This window comes from Triticum aestivum, chromosome 4B (genome assembly GCF_018294505.1).
Source record: "Triticum aestivum cultivar Chinese Spring chromosome 4B, IWGSC CS RefSeq v2.1, whole genome shotgun sequence".
NCBI classification, from domain to species: Eukaryota; Viridiplantae; Streptophyta; class Magnoliopsida; order Poales; family Poaceae; genus Triticum; species Triticum aestivum.
The window spans coordinates 83,428,460-83,447,266 of record NC_057804.1 but is presented as its reverse complement, the minus strand read 5'-3'; positions in this window follow the sequence as shown (position 1 = coordinate 83,447,266).

The following is an 18,807-nucleotide window of genomic DNA, read 5'->3' as shown; positions in this document are numbered from 1 at the left end:
TACATCTAGTCATGGCATGAATATTAAGACATAAGTGATTCAAAGAAATAGTCTATAATTTGACATAAAGACATCAATACTCAGGCATCCCAACATACAATCATGTTTTTCAAAATATCAACAGTAAAGAAATTTATCCCTACAAAATCATATAGTCTTGTCATGCTCTGTCTTCTTAACACAAAGTATAAATCATGTACTACCCCGATGTCAGCCAAGCAATTGGTTCATACTTTTTAGTGCTCTTCAGCTTTTTCAATCCGCACGCAATACATGAGCACAAGCCATGGATATAGCACTACAGGTGGAATAGAGTATGATGATAGGTGTAAATATAGAGAAGACAAAAAAGTAAGAAATTTCACATCAACATGGCTAACCAACGGGCTATGTAGATGTCCATCAATTAATATCAATGCGAGGAGTAGGGGTTGCCATGCAAGGAATGCACTAAGAAGTATAAGTGTATGAAAGCTCCATATGAAAACTAAGTGGGTGTGCATATAATCCTATAATGAAAAATTCCCACTACTATATGAAAGTGACAACATAGGAGACTCTCCATATGAAAAACATGGTGCTACTTCGAAGCACAAGTGTGGTAAATGATACTAACAATGCCCCTTCTCTCTTTCTTTTTTTCTTTTTTTTCTTTCTTCTTTCTTCTTTTTCTTCTTTTCTTTTTTTCTTTTTTTCTTTTTTTCTTTTTCTTCTTCTTTTTTTTCTTTTCCTTTTTCTTTTTTTTTTCTCTCATTGTCTGGAGTCTCATCCCGACTTGTGGGGGAACCATAGTCTCCATCATCCTTTCCTCACTAGGGCACTGCTCTAAAAATGAATAATGATGACCATCACATTCCTATTTACTTATAACTCAAAAGAAATAAAAATTACAACTCGATACCATGACAAAGCATGAGTCTATATGAATGCCCCTGGCATGTACTAGGATGTGCAATGATCTAGCATAACATGTATAAAAAAATGATGCACGGTGGCTGAGCCACAACTACTATGTTAGCTATACGATCATGCAAAGCAATATGACAATGAATGCTCAAGTCATCAAACTGAAGCGGTGGAAGTTGCATGGCAATATATCTCGGAATGACCATGGAGAAGCCATAATAGGTAGGTATGGTGGCTGTTTTGAGGAAGATATAATAAGGCTTATGTGTGATAGAGCGTATCATATCATGGGGTTTGGATGCACCTGCGAAGTTTGCACCGAGTCTCGAGGTGAGAAAGGGCAATGTACGGTACCGTAGAGGCTAGCAAATTGCAGAAAGGTAAGAGTGCGTATAATCCATGGACTCACATTATCATAAAGAACTCATATACTTATTTTAAAAGTTTATTATCCCTCAAAACAAAGTACTACTACGCATGCTCCTAGGGGGGGGGGTTGGTAGGAGTTAACCATCGTGCGCCCCCGGCCTTCACACAAAGATAGACAATCAGGGATAATTTGTGCTCCAACTTTCATAGCATAACGAGAGACTATACGTGCATGCTTCGGGAATCACAAACCTTAACACCAATATTCTTACTAACCATAACCATTTACTAGTACATCCCATATATTCCATCTCTATATCGCAAAACTATTGCAAGGAATCAAACATATCATATGCAGTGATCCATAAGTTTTATGTAGGATTTTTATGACTAACCATGCAAATGACCAATTCCATTTGTCTCTCTAAATAGATTTAAGTGAAGCATGATAGTTGAATTCTTTCTACAAAATTTCATGCTCTAACAAATATAAGTGAAGCAAAAGAGCATTCTACGAACATCGGTTTTCTATGTGAAGAGAAACAGGCAATCCAAACTTCAAATGATATAAGTGAAGCACATGAAGCACTCTATAAAGCCATACTAAAAATATATAAGTGAAGTGCAATTAGCATTGTATAAATCAACAGGACTATCTCATACCAGCATGGTGCATAAAAGAAAAATGAAAACTAAATGCAAAAGACACTCCAAGATTTGCACATATCATATGAACGAAACGAATCCGAAAACATACCGATACTTGTTGAAGGAAGATAGGATGCCTTCTGGGGCATCCCCAAGCTTAGACGTTTGAGTCTCCTTGAATATTTACTTGGGGTGCCATGGGCATCCCCAATCTTGAGCTCTTGCCTCTCCTCCTTCTCATATTGATACATCCTCGATCCTCGAACACTTCATCCACACAAAACTTAACCGAACTTTCAGTAGCAGGGTTAGTGAATATGGCAATGAAATCCCATCATGCATTGTCGTAACATTAGTGTATAATTATAAACAAACATTACCAACTGTATGCTATCACAATTCTATGGCCCCAAGTCAAGGAGGCTTCAACAAAAATTCAAATATACGCAAATAATGAAGCTATAACAACAATATGTGAAAATAGGACAATATGTAAAGATTTGAACATCCACCATACTTTTGTAACTCTAAAAATTCTGAAAAAATAGGAAAAAATAAATTTTTGTATAAGATAGTACAATAAGTTTCAGAAAAATTTGACGTTCCAGTAAAAAATGTAAAATTGCGCACTACAGCCAAAGTTTCTGTTTTGTACCGCACAAACCAACAAGCAATCTAATCATCCTAAAGGCAAATCTTGGCACATTATTTTTATAATACAATGAAATTGTACAAGGGGATAATTATTTTTGTGAGAATCTTCATGAAAAATTCTACATTATTTCCATGAGCATGAACACAAGTGTTCAAGGTCGACCCTCACTTCCGCAATGCATCACCTTTCAATCGCTTCTCTTTTATGAAAAAGTTTTAAGTTCCCCTCTATATGTTTTTTGTTTTAAAACTTTATAAAAGAACTCAAAAGAAATAAATGACTTTCTAATACTTCTGGGTTGTCTTCCTGGCAGCACTTTCTTTAAAGCCATAAAGCTAGGCATAAAGTGCTCAAGTAATAAATCCACCCGGATCCCAAGGTATATCAAAGCCAATTTTAATTAACAATGATTTGGCATTTAGTAGTGAGCACAAAGCAACATATATCATGCAATGATGAATTCTAACTCTCTTCCTATGCATCGGCATGTCATACAAGAATAATTCATGCACATCAGTTAAAGGCCAATACATAGCATAAGTAGTTTCTTGTGAATTTTTCGTGTCGAAAATATAAAGAGGTGGAGATGTAGTTCCTCTCTCATAATAATTGCAAGTAGGAGAAGCAAGCACATGCATATTAGATTCATCAAAATCATCATGTGCAACGGTAAAATACAACTAATCAATGTAATCCTTAATGAGAACAAACTTCTTCGATATAGTGTGGTTTGGAGAATTCAAAAAGATAATAGGACTATCATGTGTGGGTGCAATAGAAACAATTTCATGTTTAACAAGAGGAACAATAGAAAGTTCATCTCCAATAGCATAAATCATATTGACATCTTAGCCACAAGCATCAATTTCATCAAAAAGGGATATTTCAAACGAACGAACGAGATCATAGCAATTATCATAGCATTCATCCTCTAGTAAGAACGAAGGGACATTAAACAATGTATGAGTTGAAGATTTACTCTCATTAGAAGGTGGGCATGGGTAGCTAATCTGCTCTTCCTCCTTTTGTTGTTCACTCTCCTCATCATCTTTTTCATCCAATGAGCTCACAGTTTCATCAATTCCTGCTTCCATAGACTCCTGCAAAATATTAGCCTCCTTTTGGACAACGGATACTCTCTCAATAAATGCATCAATATCGGAATTGTATTTGTAATTATCATAGCAATATTTAAGGATGGCAAAATTTTCAGGTCTATAAACATCATCATCAAGAGCTTCATACTTTAAAAACAAAGATTCAATTTCATAAGCACCCTTAAAAGCAAAAAATTCTTCTATTCGTTCCACATCAGAATAATCATATATACCATTGGCATAAGAAGCCAAGGTTTCATTATCGTTAAATTTGCATGAAAAGGGAAGGTGTGGAGCATTCATCCTAGAGCAACAAGTAAAATCATATCTCAAGCATAAATCCCGATCATACCAATGCAACATATAAATTTGATCCCATAAAAGTTTCCCTTTTGTGTCAAGCGATAATCCCTAAAGTATTCACCACTGGTACGCGTCGGTGTTATACAACCGGTTCTAAAGCCCTTTCCGCGACGGCATTTGGAACCGTCGCCTGGTGAGTGTGGGTGATTAGGGGGTCCTTCCCACACGACCTAGAAACCATCGGGGATATGCCCTCCTGGCACACATGCTCAGCAAAATGAGGTCGTGTGCGACCCGGCGAGCGAGCAAATACGGTTATACGAACAATACTGCTAAAAAACAATTATACATGCGAAATCATTTCCGGTCGTAAGTACATCCCACACAGTCAGCCCCTGCTAAACGTTTCCGTTCGTATGTACATTCCACACAGTCCATCCAAGGAATACATTTCCGTTAGTATGTACAAGCCACATAATTTTCCAAGTACCAAACATTTGCGATAAACACAACATCACAGACAGTCAATTATTTCGAAGCGCATGTGGTATGGTGACTATCCCAAACATTTAATAAAAAAGAACTGTGTGCGATGCTGTTGTTAATCGCACATGTTGTTTCTTGGCTGATCGTGTGTGCAGTGGAGATTGATCGCACACGTAGTGGATCCTAGAAACGTGTCTGATCTCCACGTCTATCACAGACGTTTCGCTTTTGCAAAGCGTGTGTAGTGTAATCCCTAATTAATCACTAATTAAAAAAAATCTCATTTTTGAATTTGAAAGTAGGCAATCACTTATTTCATATCCAACCAGGTTTATTACAAATATAGGTTCAACCATGAATGCATAATTTGATGCACAGGTACATATACTGAACAACTACAGAAGCACCAAGTAAAGAATGATGAACCACAATTGTACTAAAGACTGTAAAGAGAGAGTCGAAAGACATTCTGGTTGCTGGAGAAGCTGAAGCGGAATTCCCATATTGTTCCCTCCTCCATGCATAATGCGTGCACGACTCTAGGCCAACCCCTTGTGATGGCTGCACATCCATCCTTCACTGTCTTCATTATGACTTCTTGATGCTCATTGTAGTCTAGATGAAATACTTTAACCTTCATTGCGTGTCCACCAATCATGTAGTTTGCGAGGTAATCTTGAGTGAACTTCTTCGGGAACCATGGCAAATGAAAAATATTCAGACATTGTTATCTAACAACTCATTATGGGCAGTAAAAAGAGAAGGCTGCAGAGTTTGTAGTTACCATCGTACAACTCACTGTTGTGTTGGATAGAGCATAAACAAATATTTTGCTTGCCACCTGTCGGGGGGATGAACCCCGGGCAGGCAACGGAACCCGGATCCTTTTCAAAACAACGGGGCCAGCACCGCCCCTCAAGCCGGCACGCGCCCGGTCGGGTCGCTCTAGGGAGGATTAAAGAATGAGGGGAAAGCCCTAGATGCCTTGGGTGTCCACTGGAGTGAGGAGGGAGGTGAGGAAGAGAGGTGCAAGGGCTGTCCAGAGAGGTAAAAGAGGTGGTTTGACCCCTCAATTATTGACCTGAGATGCAGCCATTGCTACTTGAGGTAGAAGAGGTCTAGGAGGGGCAGTGGTAAAAAGTTGAGGCCATGGAGAAGAGTGGAAGTGGTCAAGACAGGGGTTTTAGTAAAATGGAAGAAGGTGTTTCTTGCTGGTTTGGGCAACAAGATGAACTCCCCTTGTCATGAGGCTTGACAGGGTCAAATGGCATGAGCTAATAATAGGTTCCACCAAGGTTGAGTCCATTTGGGCAAAGTTGCCAATGCAACTTTTGTAAACCCTAGAAATCAACATAAATGTGTTTTCCAAGATCTAGACATGCAAAACTATTCTCCTTGATGCACCACTTGGTGCAGTGTCATCATTTAGGGTTTAGAGCATGCCCACAAAGGTTGAGAGAAAAATAAGAAAGTGGACAATGTAAAGTTGTTCAAATTTGATTCTGGACAAAGATGGTTTTGAGGCACTTGATCAAGATATCATTTTCTCCAACTTGTGCCATTTGGTCTAGATACATAATTAGACCATTGGAGCATGTGCACCAAGTTTGAGAACATTTGGACATGTTTGGCAATGTAGAGTTGCTCAAACTTCAAAATGGTCAGGGATGGTTTTGAGGAGATTTGTTGATGTTATGTTGTTCTCCAAGACATGAAGCTTGGCAAGATCATCCAATATGTCATATGTGACATGCTAGAATTTTCTTGGAATTTTTAGAGAATATTTCCTTTGTAAATATTTCAAAAGCTTGAAATATCCAGAAAGGGTTTCTGAGGGGTTTGACCAACATTTTGAACATGACCATGTGTTGAAACTCTTATATGAGTTTCCCTAAATTTTCACAAATATTTTTAAATCATTCAAATAATTTTAACCTATTAAAGATCATTTCTGGCCTAAAGAAAATGCCTTTAAATAAAATAGGAAAATAACTTTTAAAAATTATATTTCAGTGGTTTTTGGGAGTCCTATATCTAATAGGATTCAAATATACTCTTTGAAAGATTTTTCATACCCCAAATCAAGTACTTGAAGTACAAACCTCAATTTAGGGGTTTTTGGAAAACTAAATTTAGAAAATACTTTTTGGCGAAATTATTTTTGTAAGAAAATTCTATACTGTACTATACACATGGCATGATCATTGGGGCAAAAGTTTGGAGCAAGGGGATGAAGTATAGAAGGTGGAGTTGTGTTGATTTTTAAAGAGCACTTGAAAATCATAGAGAGAAAACCAACTCAAATAAAAAGCCAAATAATGCAAAAGTTTTTGTCAAACCACCCTTTATCATGATTTAATAGCTTAAGTGTCGTCCCCAAGATTCCCAAACTAGGTGCGGAAGGGAATACGGAAACTTAGGTTTGGGGTAGTCTTCACGTCCTCATACTGCTTCTGCTTTCGAGTGGTGATCCATTGAACCTTGAAGCACTTGATGGTGTAGCTTCGTGTATAATGTTCTGCTTGACCCAGGTCATCAATGGGTGGTCTGTGGTAGGTCAGGTTGGGCCGGGGGTCGATGGCTCGATGATCGACGTCGTTGCTAGTGATCGGGCTAGCTCGGAACCACTTCTGGAGTTGTGTTATGTGGAAAACATTGCGCACAGTGGGTAACTCAGGTGGTGACTCTACCTGGTAGTTGTCTGCCCTTCGTCTTGAAATGATCTCGGAGGGGCCGGTAAATCTTGGTGTGAGCTTCCTTTTGGAAATGCTTGGTTCCTGTGAGAGGAGTGGTATGCAGATATGTACGGTCTTCGACGAGGAAGTTCACTTCTTGAGGGTGGCGTTGGTATAGTTCTTCCTCCTTGACATGGCGGTCTTCAGATGTTCCTTAACCAGCTGAACGACCCTTCTTCCGTCTTCGGGTAGTCTAGTAGGTTACTGAATATAGATGACAACCAACCTGTCTAAGTACTCCATGAAGACTTGTTCATGGGGTACATAAAGTGGGATGGGGCATTGATGGTGGTCACGGTTGAGTATTGGCCAAAGTCTTCTCGTCCTAGGTCCAAAGCCTATGGTCATGATCCAACCATGTTGTGGTTTGGTGGGGCTTAAGAGTTTCAAGGGTTCTAGTGTGCGGGTGAACGTTTATCTTCTTATCCTTAAGCATAGTTTCTGAGATGCCAATAGCTCTATCTAGTACTCCAAACGAATAACCTTATACACTAAAAGCATCCTCTCGTATAGACCAACTTCGATCATTACTCATGCTATTTATATCCTCATGGCTCCTGAGAAGAGGCCTAACAAAATCTTACATGTGAACTATCCCCAAACTCTTATGTATGGCTATCTCTATGCAAAAATCCATGGGTAGAGGATACCAGCTTCCAAGCTTGAATTAAACATGAAAATCCAGGTGCTCAACTTATTCTTCCTAGGTTCAAGATAGTGCATCTCTATCCCAAGGAAACACGTCGTATGCCACTCCAAGATCCTGTTTCCTTCCTATGAATCAACCCCAACAGTCCATTAACTTCCATCACCAACTACCTAATCCATTAATTCTACAAATCCAAGGTCCATGGTGTTCCACACGATATTCTAATGTCCTATAATCCCCAAATACTCGAAAGAGCTATATTTACTATAGTTAGTCCACCAATTCCCATCTTCGGGGTCAAGTAACTTCCAACCTCAAGCTTATATAGATCCCTAAATCAACTCCGACAATTAATCCAATCTCCTAGTTTATTATCCACCGAGAAACATGGTATCATAATTGAGATCATCAGTATAAATCCAATTTAATCCGAACCATGTAGACTTACTCAGCATCTAGACTCCATTAGGTTCACCTATTTAATCCAAGTATCATGGTCAGCTATCTTCTATCAATATCTCCTGGCTAAGTCAAATCCTTATACCTTCAAGAATTTCATCATGCGATCATAATTGTCCTACAAAATCCAGTTTACTCCACGGGTGATGAATGCTATGCTACTCTATTAACATGATCCCACCAAGTTCATCAACTAACATGAAAACCTCATAATCCACCAAGAAGTCTCGGATAATTCCTCATGGTCTCTGATATAAACTCATCAAGTCATTTGACCTATTTCAATATCCCCGAATAGGTATACCCTATGGCATTGTCAGTTCTGGTGCTATCTTAGGATGATAATGCGCTCGTTCACTATGTCCACTAGTTCCATAATGAACCAGTGCAAGGCTACGGAGGCTTAGCTGGTTCTCTTGCAATCTTGTGGGTTAAGCACTTGGTTAGGGATTCGAGCTGGTTTATCTCATGAAGTCTCAAAGGGCCTAGGGATGGGTTTCTAATCATGAGAGGTAAACATAACTCTACTGGGCTGCTCTTGGTCGAGGAGGCTGCAGCAAAAATCTCCAGTGCTAGTTGGTCGCTGAAGTAGAATCCTTGGTGTACCTTGTCTTGCCGGTCTTCACTTGAGGAGAGAGGGATGAGAGGGAAAAGTAGTATAGATGGGGATGCCTAAAGGGGGTTCTATAGTGCAGGTGCAAACAAACAAGTGCCAAAAGACCACACACAATTTCATTAAGATAAGATAGGTGATATAGTTGCATACATGCTGCCTATGGCAAAAGTGCAACTTATATCAAAACACAAACAGATAAGAACAAGAAACACTCAACATGGTTTCATTTGAACCATCATATGGACTCGACTGCGCATAGGGGGTACACGACTCATCCTACCGTAGCGGTCCTCGGATTCGGTAGTCGTGCTTGCTTCATCACTTTGAGAGAAAGACGTTCGGTCTTCAGCTTCTAGGTTCTCCTGGGTGCCAATGGACATGCGACAGTCGGCTGCTTGTTGGGACACATCCTATTAATATGCCCGAGTTCACCACACCCGTGACATGTGACGGAAGCAAAAGGGTTGCTATTCAGTCTTGGGTATTGTTGTCGGGGGCCTGATGATGATCCTCTACGAGGTCGATATGGAAATCCATTCCTATGCCTTCTACGTGGGGTTTGGTTGCGAGCTTTCTGAAGTTCCTTGATTTGTTGCTCCTGATTAGAAATGTGGGCTTCTAGGGTAGTGATTTGTTGTTCTTGCTCGACCACCTTCTTCTTCTCGAGGCAATGGAGGTGCAGAAGTGAAGGGAGATCTTGGCGAGCCTTGAGAAATGCTTCGGTAAGGTGGCGTAGAAGGTAGTCTCCTGCGTTGATGAAACGGATCTGGTACTTGAGGGTTGGATCCTCGTCTTCTGGGGAAATCATCAATTGAGTCGGAGCTCCAAATCCGCTCTTGCCAGGCAGGTAGCGGGTGGCATGTTCTTCTTTCATTTTTGGAAGGAGGTCTCGAAGACGGAGGAGAGCTTCGTATGCCAGTTGCTGAATTGCTAGGTCTCTTGTTGGCATAGGTGGTCCGATGAAGAACCACCCCTGAGGTGAGGTCTTGGCAGACACAAAAACCTTGGCATAGAACTCCTTCTCGAACACATCATTTCGTGCAGGGTGTATATGGGCAGCAAGGGATAGTGGCATTGTTGGAGGCAATCTCTTAGGAGTGATGGAAATCCTGTCGTAAGGAGTCTCAAGGGGGCGACGGCCATCTACAAAGGTTGAATGGGAGAGGTCAATAAGGGAAACATATTTTGGGTTGGGTAAGCTTTAGAAAAGAAGAGAAGTTTAGATGGTCTCAAGATAACTAACGTCCATGCTAACTAAGGCTTCCTACAGTCAGGATGGCTCTGATACCAGCTCTGTGGGGACCCCGACTCATAAGTCGTGATCACCGAATGCACGTGTATAGTGATCCCAGAGATCAATGCTCACTGAACACACAGAAGCTGAATAACAAGAGTCTTACATCCATACATACCGTATTACAAAAATTATGACCATTATGGTCAAGTCTTACATAGATAAGCCCACATGGGCTGAATACCAAATAAGCTTAAGCAGCGGAAATCTTCGTCGATAAGTAGAACCCAAGCCATCTGCCTTAACCCTACAGGCATTTTGACTGGGAAACGTCCTAGTTCGCATGTTTTTCTCCAAAGAACTCTTCTTCGAACTCCTGCCCTTCCATGCCTGGCCAATTAAATAACCAGTGGCAAGCCTATGAGTACTTTGAATGTACTCGCAAGCAACCCATGGTTGGAACAAGGCACAATAATGAAGTGATACAGCACTAAGTAGGTAATTTGTAGAAAGCTAGTTTTGAGTGCGATGACATGATCTATCAACATGTAAAGCATGCATCATGAGAAAACAAATATCCTTGTAACATAAGGAGAGTTGGACACCAATCCAACTTGATCATTGTGTCAAGCCATCTGACTTAACCCAAATAGCCTTATCATCACACACACACGTGGCTTGAAAAACTCTGGATGTAGTTTAAGCAGCACCGCCCAACTGTCCTTGACCGTGGACACGGCTATTCGAATAGTTTTACACTCTGCAGAGGTTGCACACTTTACCCACAAGATCCGGGGAACTTCCGTGTCATCCACGACCCGCGGTACCTCAAGTACCCGGGGTAAGCACCCGATCACTATCTTTCCCTAGACGACACTAACAAGGAGTCCACTCGTTGTTCCATATCCTCACGATGTACATCATACGAGACTCACTCGAGATCGTAACATCCGAGAGGGGACACAACGGTGTATCTGGTGCCCTGTGAAAACAGTCATGGCCGCCCTACCTGGCACGACCCCGTCCCGAGAGAGAGCACCAACTCTCCCCCGTCACTAGTAATGCAGGCTCCAAGCTAGTATCGGCCTAGGTAATCAATAATGCCCTTTCCCATACAAGGGTAGAGTGGTTGCGCATGTAAGGTTGGGATAGTCGACAAATCTTAAATCTAATCCATTTTCGAAAACAACACACACACTTGCCTCGGTACACCACTTTGTCATCAAATGGTTACCCATCTCACCATCTCCCTTGGGCATAAGTGGCACCCGACGGGGTTTCCGAAAAGTCTTTTGAAAATACTTTGTCTCCTTCACCATGCATATACCCGTCCCTTTTCGTGCAACATCTACTTTAGCATCCTATCTACCTCCACCGGCATAACCATCATAGAAAGTTAGGGTCATGCATCATGCAAGTGACAACGAGAAAAGCAACGGAGGCAACCACCTCAAGTAGTCACCATTTTATCATGACTTCGATGCAAGCAATAAAAGTGCCATATGACATGCATAAAAAGGGTTTCTTAGACATGGTCAAAGGGCTGCTTGCCTTGGTCTTCAATTTCTTCAAATCCTTCTCCTTCTTCTTCTTCAGCAACTTCATCTAATACGGGATCTAATCGTCGCATGAAAATAACGAGAAAATAAGGCAATAGTAAAACAGAAAAACCAAAGTGCTCAGAAAAATGTCAACTTATTTTTGTTAAATACTAGGGTGAAAACTAAGAAGGGGAAAATTACTAGTTATGGATTTGGAGTGCTGGAATAGGATAAATGGATTTTCAGATGGGAATATAAATGCTCAAATTTGAATTTAAATTTGAACAGTGCAGAAAACTTTGATGGATATTTATGAAAGTTACACCATTAAATAGGTGGGATTTTTAGAAAAATATGGGAGTTGGACTTATTACATTTGGATGGATATTTAATCCTGTGGAATTATTTGAAATATATCAGAAATAGAAAAAGAAAACTGGCGCTGTGTCACTGGGCCTGAAAGGCCATAGTGCAGTAGGCCCAGAGGAGATTCGGCCCAGGCGAGCCGAGCGGCGCGCGCGCCAGGTTTTTAAACCTGATGGACGGGGCCCAGTTGCCAGTGGGAGAGAGAGAGAGAGGGCGAGAGAGAGGTGAGGATGACAGGCGGGGCCCGCCTGTCATCTCTGACCTCGCGACCAGAGGGCCAGCGTGCTCACTGACGGTGATGTAGGGCACGACGGGTCGAGATGACGGCACGGTTGGACTCTACGTGGAGTCGCCGTTCGGGTGGTGGTGGTGGACGTCATCGGAGTTGTCGGGTTCGCTAGCGATGAGGTGGCACGGCGGAGGAGAGTCGGGTGGTGGTCGTTCCGGTCGACTCCGGCTACAAATGAGGCGGGGGAGAGAGGGGAAATGATCAGTGGGAGGAGGAGATTTCAGATCGGGGCAGAGGAGGAGCGGGGAAAGCCTGTACCTCGCAAACTCTGGCGAGCCGAAGTGGCGGAGCTCGAGCCCGATCTCGAGCTCGAGTGCTCCTAGAGACAAACTAGGGAGTAGGGGGTGGATTGGGTGGTGCAGAGAGCGAGGGGTGAGGAGAGAATGGCACGGGGAGGCCTATAAATAGCCCGCCCATGGTTCACAGTGGACTAGTGCTCCGACGAGGCTGTTGCCATCGCTTTGGGTCACGGGGGCTCAAATGAGCGTGTCCGGGGTGTTTGTGGAGGTGGTCCATGACCAGGGGAAGGAAGAGAGGGAGCAGGATGGTCCAGAGGCGCCGCGCGTGTGAGAGTGCTTATTGGAGCTCTCGGGCAGCCATGGCGCGCGCGTGAGGGAGGCTGTAGGAGGGAGAAGGAAGAGGAGGACCAGGGCTTAGCGTGCTGCGGATGCTGAGGCGCATCGTCGGGCGTGCTGGGGAGGCCCGAGGTGGCCGGAGGTGGTTGGCAGGGGGCGTCTATAGTGGGGCAGCGCACAGTAGCGCGCTCTAGAGCGTGCAAATGGCCGGCATGCCATTTTTTGGCAAAGTGGGCACGGCCAAGCATGTATGGTAGCTCTAAGGAGGATTAAAGAATGAGGGGAAAGCCTTGGATGCCTTGGGTGTACATTGGAGTGAGGAGGGAGGTGGGGAAGAGGGGTGCAAGGGCTGTCCAGAGAGGTAAAAGTGGTGGTTTCACCCCTCAATTATTGATCTGAGATGCAGCCATTGCTACTAGAGGTAGAAGAGGTCTAGGAGGGGTTGTGGTAAAAAGTTGAGGCCATGGAGAAGAGTGGAAGTGGTCAAGACAGGGGGTTTTAGTAAAATGGCAGAAGGTGTTTGTTGCTAGTTTGGGCAACAAGATGAACTCCCCTTGTCATGAGGCTTGACAGGGTCAAATGGCATGAGATAATAATAGGTTCCACCAAGGTTGAGTCCATTTGGGAAAAGTTGCCAACGCAACTTTTGTAAACCCTAGAAATCAACATAAATGAGTTTTCTAAGATCTAGACATGCAAAACTATTCTCGTTGATGCACCACTTGGTGCAGTGTCATCATTTGGGGTTTAGAGCATGCCCACAAAGGTTGAGAGCAAAATAAGAAAGTTGACAATGTAAAGTTGTTCAAATTTGATTCTAGACAAAGAGGGTTTTGAGGCACTTGATCAAGATATCATTTTCTCCAACTTGTGCCATTTGGTCTAGATACATAATTAGACCATTGGAGCATGTGCACCAAGTTTGAGAACATTTGGACATGTTTGGCAATGTAGAGTTGCTCAAACTTCAAAATGGTCAGGGATGGTTTTGAGGAGATTTGTTGATGTTATGTTGTTCTCCAAGACATGAAGCTTGGCAAGATCATCCAATATGTCATATGTGACATGCTAGAATTTTCTTGTAATTTTTAGAGAATATTTCCTTTGTAAATATTTCAAAAGCTTGAAATATCTAGAAAGGGTTTCTGAGGGGTTTGACCAATATTTTGACCTTGACCATGTGTTGAAACTCTTATATATGGACAATATATGTCCACTGAGTTTCCCTAAGTTTTCACAAATATTTTTAAATCATTCAAATAATTTTAACCTATTAAAGACCATTTCTAGCCTAAAGAAAAAGCCTTTAAATAAAATAGGAAAATGACTTTTAAGAATTATATTTTAGTTGTTTTTTGGGAGTCCTATATCTAATAGGGTTCAAATATACTCTTTGAAAGATTTTCCATACCCCAAATCAAGTACTTGTAGTACAAACCTCAATTTAGGGGTTTTTGGAAAACTAAATTTAGAAAATACTTTTTGGCCAAATTATTTTTGTAAGAAAATTCTATATTGTACTATACACATAGCATGATCATTGTGGCAAAAGTTTGGAGCAAGGGGATGAAGTATAGAAGGTGGAGTTGTGTTGATTTTTAAAGAGCACTTGAAAATCATAGAGAGAAAACCAACTCAAATAAAAAGCCAAATAATGCAAAAGTTTTTGTCAAACCACACTTTATCATGATTTAATAGCTTAAGTGTTGTGGCATGAAAATCAGGGTGTGACACGACACCTCCTCCGACGCCTGCTCCGGCGCCGTCTGCGACCCGGACGTCGGGGCCCCTTGTGTCGCCGCCTCCGGCCCGGCGGCGCCTCGCGGTTCCTCCTCCAACACCAACGGCGCCTCGCACGCCGCCATCTGCAGCACCTCCTCCAAGACGGCGCCTCCAACACCGCCATCAGCCCTTGCTCGCTCAACGAAGTCGACCCACGGCGGGGTATCATCCTCCACGTCCACGACCTCCTAGTCCAGGACTACCACCTCAGCCCGACCTTTGCGGCTGTGCTCCCTCACCGACGACGGCTCGAAGACCGTCGCCGCCACCACCGTGCCCTCCGGCATCTCGCGCCAGGACGGCTCCGCGCCGGCTCGCGCCCATGCCGCCGCTGCGTCGGTCAAGCGCGGACCGACGCCGCCTCCAGCTCTGCCTCGGCCCTGTTCCTGCCACGCCAGGGCAAGCCCTCGGCGTCGTTCGTGTCCAAGCCGAGGTCCGAGTCGGCCTACCTCTCCACCTTGTCCTGGTCGACATGGTTGGACCAGCTCCTGCGGAACGCGGTCCCTTCGGCGACTGCGGCCTCCACCACCGCCCTCACCAAGGCAATTGGCGACCTGAAGAAGAAGACAGAATGAACAAAAAGAAACAAGGCCGGCTCGGCAGGCCCACATGCATGCAGAAGATAAAACTTACCCCGTCAAGACCGGGACCGGTGTTAGCCTCCCTCCGTTCCTCCTCTTGGCCGGCTTCCCGGCCTCGGCCAGGTCCGCCATGCGCTTCAGGGCCCGGGGCCGCGGCGCGACGCTGTCCTTCCGGTTCGGGCGGCTCGGCGCCGCCCCACGCAACGACCCGGCTCCACCCGCGTCGCCGCAACAAATGGCGTCAGCATCGCCCGTATCGAACTGTGGTCAACAACTCAAATCCATGAAGAAAAATACAAGACTTACCCGCGCGATGCCCCGCGCCGGCGTCGGCCTCGGCTTCCTCCTACCCGCCACGTGCCGCGGTCCCCCCTAGCGCCACCGGCGCCACCTGCGACGGAGCCCGGGCGTAAGGATGCCGACTCGCGTTCAAGAGCACCTTCCGCGTTGCGTCAGGATGGACAAGGAGGTCCACAGCAGCAAAGTAAGGCGACTAGACACTCACCTACGACGCCGGGTTCGAGTCGCTTGTACGAGACCTTGCCGAAACTCAAGTCCTCTCCAAGGTTGGCCTTGGAGATGTCGTTCACACGTCGCACGGTCTGCTCCGCCGTCAGCCGCGTCGACCCCATGCGGGTGGGATCTTGAAGGCCCACCATCTCACCGATGAGGCAGGAGCGCATCAGCAGCGGGAGGACCCGGCGCATAATGAACGCGGCGGTGAGGTCGTTGCTGGATAGCCCCTTCCGCGTCCTCATCACCGTCACCCGCTCGCAGAGATTGAGGATCTCTTGCGACGGGCGCCTGAGCGAGTAGCCCCAGTTCACCTTCGCCCGCGGTGGCGCGATGGCGAAGGGCGGAAGGTTAATGCGGTCCGCACCCAGGTTGCGGATGTAGAAGAACGAGTTCTTCCATTTCATGGTAGAATCTTCCAGCGGTATCTTGGGAAAGTCCGCCCCCGACCACTTCGAGATGACGGCGGCCCCGCAGTCGGCGAACTCCCTGGCCGACGGGCCGTGCTGCTTCAGGGAGAAGAAGCGCGCCCAGAGATTGATCGTGTGCTCGACCCCCAGGTACCCCTTGCAGAGGGTGACGAAGCCGGACAGCTGGACGATGGTGCCGGCGCCAAGGTGATGCGGCTGAAGTCCGAAGAACTCCAGGAATGTGTGGAAGAAGGTGCTCACCGGCAGCCCGAAACCATGCTCGAAGTGCGTGAGCAAGACCACGCGCTCCGACTCCTCCCGCTGCGGCCTCTGCTCGCCGTGCGGCATACGAACGGCAACATCCGTCTCCCGCGGCAGGCGCCACGATGCTCGGAGATGGGCGATGTCCTCATCAGTGACATTGGAGCTCATCCAAGAGCCCAACGGCAGAGCCATGGAAGAAGGAAGAAGAGAGAGAGTGGACGACGGATAAGTTCCGCTCGAGTAGCAGGCACCGCGGTGCGTCGGTTGCCGAGAGCGGGGCGAGAGCAAGGGGCAGGAGGGTGCGAGCGAGAATGATGTCCGTCGCCCCTGCTCCCCTATTTATAACCCTCAGTTCGAACATGGGGGAGTGGGATCGTCTGCACGCGCCCTTCCCACTACCTCGCAATAAGTGTGCACGTACACACGCAGTAACTGTCTGGGGAAGGGCAACCGGCCCCCGGACGCCGCAATAAATCCGTGCACGTGGTCCAAGGGCGCGCGGCGGCGGGCCCCATCTCGTCTCCTAGTCCTGTCGCGCGCGTGGCTCGTCAGGCCCCTCCGACTCTCGGGGACCACATGGCGCCCGCAAGAAGATCGAGGGATTGCCTTCACAGCTTTGGGGACTACTATCGGGGGGAGGAAGCCCGGGCAGGCAACGGAACCCGGCCAAACCCCGCGACCCAACCAAGATCTCCAACCCGGCAAGACACATCGACTCGGCCCCAACAACCGACGTGAGGCAGCCGAACCCAACGCGACCAAGGCTTCCCCAACAAGCTAGCTCCACACGTGGCATGCTCCGCAACCCAGCCACGGGTCAGCTCCTGTCCCATCCAGGCCGTATGATGGGACGAGACTTCAATCACCGATGACCGAGGCAATAGTGCCCCGCCCATGCCTATGGTCAGCCGTAGCAAGGCAACAGTGCCCCTCACCTACCCGCTGACCAAGGCTGGCGTGGCTACAGTGCCCCCGCCCTCGCCGCTGACGACAGCAAGCGGCGACCTGACAGGGCGCCACTGTACACGACTCGACTCAGACTCATCCTGACGATCGACAAGACGATGCACAGTTGCCCTAGGCATGCGGGGCCCGCACCTAGGGGAACCCGGCGAACCACAGGCCCGCAGCCAGACCCAGTCCGGGTTCTCGGACGCCGACAACCCGGATCCACTGACTCGCAGTGTTACCATTGTACCCCTGGGGGGGTTCGTCTATAAAGCCCCCTAGGAGCCCACGCGTATACAAGAGAGGCACATAGGTGAGACGTAGAGAACAGGAGCAAGCAAGCTCAGAACTAGCCACCCAATAGCAACCTCGGGGAGAAGGTGCGGCCTAAGCCTTTGCTAGCTCCCTTCCCCTCTCATACAGCTCTAGGAGCGACATTGTACTATCGAACATAAAACTACACTCGACAGGACTAAGGGTATTATCTCTCCGGAGAGCCCCAAACCTAGGTGAGGGAGTCCCGGATTAGGGGGTATCCAGATGGACGGACTATGACCTTTGGCCGGACTCCCGGACTATGAAGATACAAGATTGAAGACTTCGTCCCGTGTCCGGATAGGACTTTCCTTGGCGTGGAAGGCAAGCTTGGCGATACGATATGTAGATCTCCTCCCATTGTAACCGACTCTGTGTAACTCTAGCCCTCTCCGGTGTCTATATAAATCGGAGAGGTTTAGTCCGTAGGACGAACAACAATCATACCATAGGCTAGCTTCTAGGGTTTAGCCTCTCTGATCTCGTGGTAGATCAACTCTTGTACTAACCATATCATCAATATTAATCAAGCAGGAGTTGGGTTTTACCTCCATTGAGAGGGCCCGAACCTGGGTAAAAACATCGTGTCCAATGTCTCCTGTTACCATCCGCCTAGACGCACAGTTCAGGACCCCCTACCCGAGATCCGCCGGTTTTGACACCGACATTGGTGCTTTCATTGAGAGTTCCTCTGTGTTGTCACCTTTAGGCCCGATGGCTTCTCCGATCATCAACAACGATGTGGTCCAGGGCGAGACCTTTCTCCCCAGACAGATCTTTGTATTCGGCGGCTTTGCACTGCGGGCCAATTCGCTTGGCCATCTGGAACAGATCGAAAGCTACGCCCCTGGCCATCAGGTCAGATTTGGAAGTTTGAACTACATGGCTGACATCCGCGGAGACTTGATCTTCAACGGATTCGAGCCACAGCCGAGCGCGCCACACTATCACGATGGGCATGATCTAGCTCTGCCACCGGACAGTGCCTAGAAGGCCGCTCAGATGTCCGCTCCGACCCTTAGCTCGAGGCCGACTGCGCCAATCAGGGATGTATGGTTGGAAACCG